Raw genomic sequence first — 11,503 nt, 5'->3', positions numbered from 1 at the left:
TGGAATGGTTTTCCATTGGTACGGTGGTGCGGCTGGCATGGTTGGCATGCCTTGGAGCGGATATGTGGTTGGCTCGGCATGCCATTGGCACATGTGGCTGGCATGGTTGGCATGCCTTGGCGCGGAGACGTGGCTGGCATGGTTTTCCATTGGCACGATGGTACGGCTGGCATGGTTGGCATGCCTTGGCGCGGAGACGTGGCTGGCATGGTGGTGTAAGAATTTTTGGTTTGATGTAAGAAGGTGATGTCGGTAAATACTAAGGGTTCCACCATGGAACATGACACATATACATGTAAAAAAAAAGTACCCTGGTAATTATTACGTAGGCGTGTTGAATGATTCAATAAATGCGCTAGTGGTCCTAGTGATGTCATGTCAGATGTAAGGTTTTACGATTTAACCCTAAGCTAAAAACCACCATCAACATTAAGTCCCCTGCTTAGCTCGGAACAAAAGCATTGTTGCGGGGTAAGCATAAGATAGTGACAGGCGAGGACAAAATCGAAATGACAAGTCATGAAAAGATGGTCAAGAAGACCCGACTAACCTTTTTCGAGAGTTAAGGAGAGTTCGTGGTTCTCGTGTTGGCGGCCTTGCATAGATTCTACTTGTGATGTTGCTGGCTAGATCGTAAAGTGGTGAGATGTAGATTGTCATCCGCAGGCGTTGGTCGGCTAGGAACGGGAGCCGCATGCGTTGGTCGTCTTGGAATGGAAGCCGCAGGCGTTGGTCGGCTTGGAATGGGAGTCGCAGGCGTTGGTCGGCTTGGAATAGGAGCCGCAGGCGTTGGTCGACTTGGAATGGTGGAAACTGTCTTCAGTCCGCATAATGGTGTAAACTGGTTTCAGAACTTCTTCTACCAAACGATGGTGATGACACTGGAACTTCGGTTATCAAATGGTAGTGATGGCGCCTGGAAGCTTTGTCTAAACCAGGGTTTGGGATGCCGAAACCCTAATTAGCGCTCCTTACTAAAATCGTTGTAAAATTCTCGTACGAACTCGGATTTTGACGGTCCTCCCCTCCATCTGATCTGAAAAGAATTTCCTATCTCCTGACGCGGGAATATTTAGGTTTTGAGCTCGTTTAGGAGGTGAAAACGGCCCGACACTGAAACTCAGGAAGAATTCAGGAGGGATGTTGCGGGACCAGGGTAGCATAGTCGCGCTGAGTCATCTGTTCTCGTTCATGGAGCAAGAAGGGAACTTTATTCTATGCAAAACTCTAGAAAATCCGTCCGTATGAAAAGTGGCATTGACCTTCTTCTGTTTTCTGTTGCTCGTTTGTACCCGCGCTTTCATCTGCAGTGTCTCTCCAATGGATTCCAAAATTTACCAAACTCCATTGCATTCTTGGGACGGATGGATGGAATATATGCTCGACAACGATCATGTCAGGGTTAATCTTGGATATTGTGGTTGCGGTGTCGGTCCATCCTCGGCTTTAGGTTGTTCAGTGCCTGGACCTTCTGATCGTGATGATTATGTGTTGTGAATGCTTGTATGGTCGAAAAGTTCTGGCACCCCCGGATGAAATAGAGAGACGCTCCGTTGCCGATGTGCTGCTATCAAGTTTTCTAGGACTTTGTTCCAAGAGACATCCTTCAAACCATCTTCGGAATCTTGGACTATGGTATGAAATGAGATGTGGTAAGAAATCCCCAGTTATACTTCGGTTTGATCCGATGGCATGGATGAATATGTAAGTGTATCTTTGTGGAATGCTCTTGAAGTCTTTGGTGTATATCTACGGCTTCGTGTTGAGAAATTCCCGCGGCTCATGAAACTTTGACAGTGATGATGTTGAAATCAGAAATAACCTAGTTGAGGGGAGTGAAAGAGTCTCATGCTGGTAGTCCCCATGTGTATCCTATTTTCATTGCATCGCCTTGAATCCACGTCCACGTGATTTGATACAAGCTTATCGTACTCTTCTGGATGTGACGCTAGGATGCTCAAGATATCGCATGGAAGAAATATTCTGGATACCGAAATGTAGGAATGAGAGATTTACGTTGTTTATCATGGCTCCATCTGTTTCTTCAAGAAAATGTTTCAGCCGCGTCTCTGGAGTTATCTCATGAGTCTTTAATAGTCGTAAATGGACTGCGAAGAGAAGTCCCCAGTCGCATTTTTCTTCAGTTTTTGAAGTTGTTTTCCTCTGAGAAGGCTTGGGATCCTCCGCGTCCTCGTAAAGTGTTGAAGGAGTCTTCTAGACAGACAGGTGATGATATTCTTGCGCTGCACCCTTGAAGAGTAGATGACCTTGTTGCGTCTATAGCCTTTTGGTTGACTGTTTCTTCGGAGCTTTGACAGTGAAGGGATTCCTTGTATATCCTCAGTCCTCAAGTATGGTTTACATGTTTTCATCTTTGTAGTGATTGCTGCTGTGGTGAAGCTCTAGATGGTATCAACAAATGAGCGGTAACAATTCTTGGTAGCAGATGTAATCAAAAGAGACTACATTGTCGTGGTAACAAAGTAGGTTGTATGGAATTGTATGGGAATCCGTGGAAGTAAAAGGATTGGCTGGAGTTGTACGGGCATCCGTGGAAGTATAAGGATTGGCTGGAGTTGTACGGGCATCCGTGGAAGTATAAGGATTGGCTGCAGTTGTACGGGCATCCGTGGAAGTAAAAGGATTGGCTGGATGCGTAAGAGAGTAAACTGTCCATGACTACGAAGATTGGTTGGCTGTGATCATGATCCTTGACATGGGGAGCATGGTGGTACGACCCTTTAGAGAAAGAAGTGTCGTTGAAGTAGATTTGGATCTTGGAGAAGATGTTGAAACTTAAGAAGCCGAACTATGAAGCCTCTTCTTAGTATCCTGGAGAAGCTTATGGAGATAATGATGAAACGGAGCGGCTGCTGGAGCGAGCGTTGAAGCGGAGCGGCTATCAGAGTGATCGTTGAAACGGAGTCACTGCTGGTGGATATTGAAGCGGAGCGGCTGCGTTAATCAGTGTGCTGTCAAACCGGACACCCTTCAAGCGAACAATGGTTAGGAGTCCCCAGTTCCATCTAGAAATCGTGCTTTCCAGAAGAGGTTGGGGTTTGGGAACGACTTCTATGGTTGGAAACAACTGCTTCCCTGATGCAGTGTGGTCGAGGGCTGCAAATATGCCTTGACGTTGCGCCATGGGGAAATATAGAATCTCACATAAATGTTTCATCATAGACTGCACGATTTTGCGGGCGAAGTCCCTAGTAATCATGCATCTCCTGACAAGGAAAAGAGTCTTTGTGAACTCAGGGAGGTTGCTGATTTTTCTTTGCTTCGATTTTGGAGAAGTCGTTCCCGATATTTTCGTGTAATGAAATTAGATTGCCGATTCCCTTCTACTGGGCGTTCAAGAGAAACGCTGGAAGGATGCAAGCTGCTGGCGCAGGGAAGATGCAAGCTGCTGTAAAGATGCAAGCTGTTAGCGCTGGAAAGGATGCAAGCTGCTGGAACTGGAAAGATGCAAGCTGCTTTAAAGATGGAAGTTGTTAGTGCTGGAAGGATGCAAGCTGCTGGCGCTGGAAAGATGCAAGCTGTTGTAAAGATGCAAGCTGTTAGCGCTGGAAGGATGCAAGTTGCTGGCGCTGGAAAGATGCAAGTTGTTAGCGCTAAAAAGGATGCAAGTTGCTGGCGATGGAAAGATGCAAGATGCTAGAGCTGGAAGGATGCAAGCTGCTGGCGCTGGAAAGATGCAAGTTGTTAGCGCTGGATCGGCTTGGAATGGGTGATGGCTTGGCATGGACGCTGGCTTGGCATGAGCGCTGTCTTTGATTTGGTATGGCACGGACTGTCGGATGGGCATGGCGCGGACTATTGGCTTGGCACATCGCTGGCTTGGCATGGCGCAGACTTGTTCTTGCGGGCCCAGTTGCCTTTTTCCATACGTAGCTCAAATAGGAAATCATTTCCTTATTCAAATTCCAAAAGTGTTATGCGTATGAAAGGGGTTGGCTCTTCTTTTTATCTCGTATCTTTGTTCTCATGTCCTGGTGTTAACGGTAGCGCGGTATCAATAAAGTGGGCAAGCATATTCCAGCTATGTACTTCAGCGTTTCTCTTTCAATTTGTTTTCTTGTTTTCTTGTGTTGGTGCAAACACTAGCCATAGGAATGCCTTCCTTAAATCTGTAGAAATATTGTTCTTCTGAACTGGTGTAAACCCTAGCCGTGGGTATTCCTTTCATAAACTTGGATAAATACTTCGTCATAAACAATTCCTCTTCGAATATCACCGTAGTAACATCGTCTACCTCATGAATAATGACGGGTAATCATTATTATGCAAAGTAGGCATGTACGGGTAGGTGGCTGTTTTTTTTTTTGAAAGGCAAACAAAGCGCTTGGTTTATGGTTTTGATTTGCTGGATTTTTGGGTTGATAGACAAGTATTACCCCTGAGAGTTTTGGATTATTATTTGAAATGAACTGTTTTAGAATATTGATGTTTTTGGTTATGAATATAAGTGGCATGAGTACCCCAGGGAAGTCATGGAATTGTGAATGTTGTGCGATAGTAGAAAGCATGAAACACGGGAAAAATATGGCTATCGGTTTTTTATCTCCATGTGAATATTTGAAGTTGTAGACCATGTATTTTGTCTAGCAAGACTTACTCGGTTTTTCGGATCTCTTGCTGAAAAAGCATCTCCCGGGTGTAAGACCCAGTTTTGTGGGAAGCATCGCCGTGACTGTGGAAAGTCCTAGTCATCCCTTGTCGTGTCATGACTGGTAACCGTGCCGTCTGGTAACTGAGCCGTCGATCGATGGGCGGGTCGTTTGGATTCTACCCTCCTGACGTCTGGGTCGAAATAAGAGATCGAGGATTGAAAGTTGACATTGTAACCGAAATATCAATCTCCTACTGTGGTCGCCAATTGTTTGAGGGTGAAAACGATTTCTGCTGATTTTAGTAATTTCGGGTGTGTGGGTGAGAAACGAGTTTAAACCCTAAACAATGTACTGCAAGGGAGTACTTTAGATTCGAGAGATCAATCTGTACAAATCCGGCCTAAACCAAGAAATGGCCGTTCCATACTTTCTTCGGTCACAAAGTGAAGGAGAAAGGTTGGTTTTGGGGAGGGAAGCGAAGAGAGTGTTGAGACTAGAATAGTTGATTCTGGAAGAGTAGTTGTTTCACAATTTGTATCATAAAGTGGGAAGCTAATAGATGGAAAGATAGCAAATATTTTATGAGTGTTGTATCCTCCTGACCTGAACTTGTTGTTCGGTGGAAACAGGTAATGCCTATTTATACCAGTCGAAGTGAAACGTACTCTGGTCTCATTAAGAAATGGAAAACGGGTGAGTAAATGGGAGGAGGTGGTAACCGGTAACGCCTGGAATTGATGTTCCATAAAATAAAGAGTTTCACCATTACTCCCTGTATTTACTATCCGCCTCATCCTTATGACACTGTCTTATAATGGGTGTAGTGTACGCCGCACGCTGTAAACCGCCAAACCAATACCTAATGAGCATCCCCCAGTTTGTGACATGTGTTGATGTGTCGATCGTTTTCGTGGAAAACATATGTAGCATGTTGTTGTTTTCTGGAAAGTTGAGCTTGGGAGACTTGCCGACTCGGTGGTGACCTTCGACGGTCTAGATTTTGCATCTTAAGAGGAAAGGTAGCCGTTGATTATTGTAACCCTTCGTTTGGTAGCCAGTGGCATGAAATCATGATCACATGGCTTCAATATGGTCTAGTTTAGGCGCGACCAAAATTTAGGGTTTTGGCTTTGTGTATGCGTGACCAAACTAGGGACAAAGGTTGCCATGCGTTAGCTGGTAACCTTTGACGGATAAGATCTGCATATTAGATGAAAAAAGTGGTCGTTGATTGTTGCAGGCCTTCGTTTTGGTATCCAGTGTCATGAAAGCATGATCAATATGGCTTTAATATGGCCTAGTTTAGGCGCGGCCAAAAGTTAGACTTTTGGCTTTGTTTAGGCGCGACTATACTAGGGACAAAGGTTGTCATGCGTTAGATGGTAACCTTGGACGGCTAAGATCTGCATCTTAGATGAAAAGGGGGCCGTTGATTGGTGCAGGCCTTCGTTTAGTAACCGCATAGGGAAGGACGGAATGGTATGGCGCGACAAGGTGGTTGGCATGCCATTGGCACATGTGGCATGGCATGCCTTGGCGAGGTTTGGCGTGGCCAAAACAAGGGTTTTGGGCCAAAAGTTACAATGCGTTATTTGGTGACCTTGGACGGCTAAGATTTGCATCTAAGATAGAAGGGTGGCCGTTGATCATCGCACGCCTTCGTTTTGGTAGCCGCATAGGGAAGGACAGCATGGTATGGCGCGGCAAGGTGGTTGGCATGCCATTGGAACATGTGGCATGGCATGCCTTGGCGTGGTTTGGTATAGCCAAAACTAGGGTTTTGGGCCAAAGGTTACCATGTGTTGTTTGGCGACCTTGGACGGCTAAGATTTGCATCTAAGATGGAAGGGTGGCCGTTGATCATCGCATGCCTTCGTTTTGGTAGCCGCATAGGGAAGTACGATAGGGTATGGCGCGACAAGTTGGTTGACATGCCATTGGCACCTGTGGCATGGCATGCCTTGGCGCGGTTTGGCGTGGCAAAAACTAATGTTATGGGACAAAGGTTACCATGCGTTGTTTGGAGACCTTGGACGGCTAAGATTTGCCTTACTGGCACATGTGGCATGGCATGCCTTGGCGTGGCAAAAACTAGGGTTTTGGGCCAAATGATACCATGCATAGTTTGGCGACCTTGGACGGCTAAAATTTGTATCTAAGATGGAAGGGTGGCCGTTGATCATCGCACGCTTTCGTTTCGGTAGCCGCATATGGAAGGTCGGCATGGTATGGCGAGGCAAGGTGGTTGGCATGCCATTGGCACATGTGGCATGGCATGCCTTGGCGCGGTTTGGCGTGGCCAAAACTAGGGTTTTGGGCCAATGATTACCATGCATTGTTTGGCGACCTTGGACGGCTAAGATTTGCATCTAAGATGGAAGGGTGGTCGTTGATCATCGCACGCCTTCGTTTTGGTAGCCGCATAGGGAAGGATGGCATGGTATGGCGCGGCAAGGTGGTTGGCATGCCATTGGCACCTGTGGCATGGCATGCCTTGGCGGGGTTTGGCGTAGCCAAAACTAGGGTTTTTGGCCAAAGGTTACCATGCGTTGTTTGGCGACCTTGGACGGCTAATATTTATATCTAAGATGGAAGGGTGGTCGTTGTTCATCGCACGCCTTCGTTTTGGTAGACGCATAGGGAAGGCCGGCATGGTATGGAGAGTCAAGGTGGTTGGCATGCCATTGGCACATGTGGCATGGCATGCCTTGGCGCGGTTTGGCGTGGCCAAAACTAGGGTTCTGGGCCAAAGATTACCATGCATTGTTTGGCGACCTTGGACGACTAAGATTTGCATCTAAGATGGAAGGGTGGTCGTTGATCATCGCACGCCTTCGTTTTGGTAGCCGCATAGGGAAGGACGGCATGGTATGGCGCGGCAAGGTGGTTGGCATGCCATTGGCAAATGTGGCATGGCATGCCTTGGCGCGGTTTGGCGTGGCCAAAACTAGGGTTTTGGGCCAAAGATTACCATGCATTGTTTGGCGACCTTGGACGGATAAGATTTGAATCTAAGATGGAAGGGTTGTCGTTGATTGATGTGATTTTCAATTGAGTTGTAGTAATAAGTTCATTGAGACTTGTGAAAGAAAAATATTTTAGACTTATAAAACTTAAAAATAGAAAATTTATTGCAAAATTGATTTCAAGATATTAAAAGTATCCAAGACACTAGATTCCACTATTACACATGAATGAACGATACCAAATATGTTTCAAAACTCTAACTATCCTTTAAGTCCTTTATTTCTTAAATTACACATAATCAGACATATTCCCAAATATTAATTGTATTCCCTAAGAATAGACTATCAATCTATTAAATAAAGTATAATCTATCAAATTGAATCACAAGTAATTAAGAAAATTATGTGAACATTTATAACTCCACAAAAGCGGTGATTGAATGAGTTATAAATTGTAAATTAGAGAAAATAAAATTGTTACCAATCATTCATGCATAGATAGCTTCATCCATTACCTTGGTTGCGCGAGAATTAACTTATCATCATGGAAACACGCTCAATATACATTTATTGCTCAAAGGGTGTTTACAAAGATGAAATGGGAGAAACAATGATAAAACCGAGTTTGTAACAATTATATTTGTTACAAACTGAAAAGAACGATAGAACAATACTGTCGCTGATTTTGTAGCTCTCGACGCACGCCTGTGTGTCGTTTCCACTGTTGAGAAACGACTGTTGTTGCACGTCTTATGTTCTTGGTGTTCTTCACAGCAGCAGAAATGGTGATTCTTCTGCAACTCGACTTTCACAGCCCTGTAATCTCCCAAACTCTCCGTCCAACCCTCAGTGATACCCCAAGATACTATTTATACACAACAGGTAAAGAAAATCCTCCGTAATAACTCACAATGATCTTCATTTTACTCGGCAGTGAAGAGGATTATTGTCGGGAATATCTTCTTTCCTTTCTTGCCTTTTCACACGTTAATCTTCTTAGAGCACGTTCCAAATCTTCATGTTCACGCCTCAGATGTAGTCTATCACACTTCCATCTCACGCCATGCACAGAAGAATGCATACAATCCCTGTAAATATCTTCCGTGAATATCCTCTCTTAACCACTTTCCTTGTTTTGTATAATCCACGTACACAACCATCTTCTTTCGAATATGAAATAGATACCGTCCCAGTTTACGTGTAAAAAGCCCATACAAACCCATTTGAGTGATTGAATCACTCCATAAGCCTCCAAGATCAAGAACATCGACTCTCGGGTTTCCTTAAGCAAAACCCGTAACTCCCTGATTCATTCAAACTCGATGATTTAGCCAGTTCTGATCAATTCCGGCAACCTTACCATGCCTGTGAGACTGAAACAAATCTCCCCAAACAATTACAACCATTGAGTCCCACTGCATCGCAAAAAAACTCCAACCCTAATTCAACCACAATTTTCCCACCAAAACTTGAAATTCAAATTGAAGAAGATGAAGTGCCCTGATCCAAAATATGGGAGCCTTTAACAGCTGAGGCGCCTGGGGGTGCGCTTATCCAAAATGAGGGTGCCTTTAGTACTTTTCCGGGGGTGCCCCAAGCAACTATTCGAGCCGAATTTTCCAAAGATGTTTATTTCCCGAAAATACCTACAAACACATAAAACACCATAATAAGTACGAAATTGAGTACAAACAATACAGAACATTAAGACAAATTAGACACAAAAATGTGTCTATCATTGATCATCGCACGCCTTCATTTTGGTAGCCGCATAGGGAAGGCCGGCATGGTATGGCACGACAAGGTGGTTCGCATGCCATTGGCGCATGTGGCATGGCATGCCTTGGCGTGGCCAAAACTAGGGTTTTGGGCCAAATGATACCATGCATAGTTTGGCGACCTTGGACGGCTAAGATTTATATCTAAGATGGAAGGGTGGTCGTTGATCATCGCACGCCTTCGTTTTGGTAGCCGCATAGGGAAGGTCGGCATGGTATGGCGCGGCAAGGTGCTTGGCATTCCATTTGCACATGTGGCATGGCATGCCTTGGCGTGGCCAAAACTAGGGTTTTGGGCCAAATGATACCATGCATAGTTTGGCGACCTTGGACGGCTAAGATTTATATCTAAGATGGAAGGGTGGTCGTTGATCATCGCACGCCTTCGTTTTGGTAGCCGCATATGGAAGGTCGGCATGGTATAGCGCGACAAGGTGGTTGGCATGCCATTGGCACATGTGGCATGGCATGCCTTGGCGGGGTTTGGCGTAGCCAAAACTAGGGTTTTGGGCCAAAGGTTACCATGCGTTGTTTGGCGACCTTGGACGGCTAAGATTTGTATCTAAGATGGAAGGGTGGCCGTTGTTCATCGCACACCTTCGTTTTGGTAGCCGCATAGGGAAGGCCGGCATGGTATGGCGAGGCAAGGTGGTTGGCATGCCATTGGCACATGTGGCATGGCAAGGCATGCCATTAGCACATGTGGCATAACATGCCTTGACGCGGTTTGGCGTGGCCAAAACTAGGGTTTTGGGCCAAAGGTTACCATGCGTTGTTTGGCGACCATGGACGGTTAAGATTTTCATCTAAGATGGAAGGGTGGTCATTGATCATCGCACGCCTTCGTTTTGGTAGCCCCATAGGGAAGGCCGGCATTGTATGGCACGATAAGGTGGTTGGCATTCCATTGTCACATGTGGCATTGCATTCCTTGGCGCAGTTTGGCGTAGCCAAAACTAGCGTTTTGTGCCAAAGGATACCATGCATAGTTTGGCGACCTTGGACGGCTAAGATTTGGGTCTAAGATGGAAGGGTGGCCGTTGATCATCACACGCTTTAGTTTTGGTAGCCGCATAAGGAAGGCCGACATGGTATGGCGCGGAAAGGTGGTTGGCATGCCATTGGCACATGTGGCATGGCACGACAAGGTGGTTGGCATGTCATTGGCACATGTGGCATGGCATGCCTTGTCGCGGTTTGGCGTGGCCAAAACTAGGGTTTTGATCCAAAGGATACCATGCGTAGTTTGGCGACCTTGGAGGGATAATATTTTCATCTAAGATGGAAGGGTGGCCGTTGATCATCGCACGCCTTCGTTTTGGTTGCCGCATAGGTAAGTCCGGCATGGTATGGCGCGACATGCTGGTTGGCATGCCATTGGCACATGTGGCATGGCATGCCTTGGCGGGGTTTGACGTAGACAAAATTAGGGTTTTGGGCCAAAGGTTACCATGTGTTGTTTGGCAACCTTGTACGACTTAGATTTGTATCTAAGATGGAACAGTGGACGTTGATATCGCATGCCTTCGTTTTGGTAGCCGGTTAGGGAAGGTCGGCATGGTATGGCGCGGCAAGGTTGTTGGCATGCCATTGGCACATGTGGCATGGCATGCCTTGGCGCGGCCAAACCTAGGGTTTTGGGCCAAAGGTTACCATGCGTTTTTTGGCGACCATGGACGGCTAAGATTTGCATCTAAGATGGAAGGGTGGTCGTTGATCATCGCACGCCTTCATTTTGGTAGCCTCACAGGGAAGGCCGGCATGGTATGTCGCGGCAAGGTGGTTGGCATGCCATTGGCACATGTGGCATGGCATGCCTTGGCGTGGTTTGGCGTGGCCAAAACTAGGGTTTTTGGACAAAGGTTACCATGCATTGTTTGGCGACCTTGGACGGCTAATATTTGCATCTAAGATGGAAGGGTGGCCGTTGATCATCGCACGCCTTCGTTTTGGTAGCCACATAGGGTAGGACGGCATGGTATGGCGCGACAAGGTGGTTGGCATTCCATTGACACATGTGGCATGGCATGCCTTGGCGTGGTTTGGCGTGGTCAAAACTAGCGTTTTGGGCCAAAGGTTACCATGTGTTGTTTGGCGACCTTATACGGCTAAGGTTTGTATCTAAGATGGAAGGGTGGTCATTGAT

Source organism: Papaver somniferum, chromosome 2 (genome assembly GCF_003573695.1).
Source record: "Papaver somniferum cultivar HN1 chromosome 2, ASM357369v1, whole genome shotgun sequence".
NCBI lineage: Eukaryota > Viridiplantae > Streptophyta > Magnoliopsida > Ranunculales > Papaveraceae > Papaver > Papaver somniferum.
The sequence above is the reverse complement of the archived record's forward strand: the minus strand, read 5'-3'. Positions refer to the sequence as shown.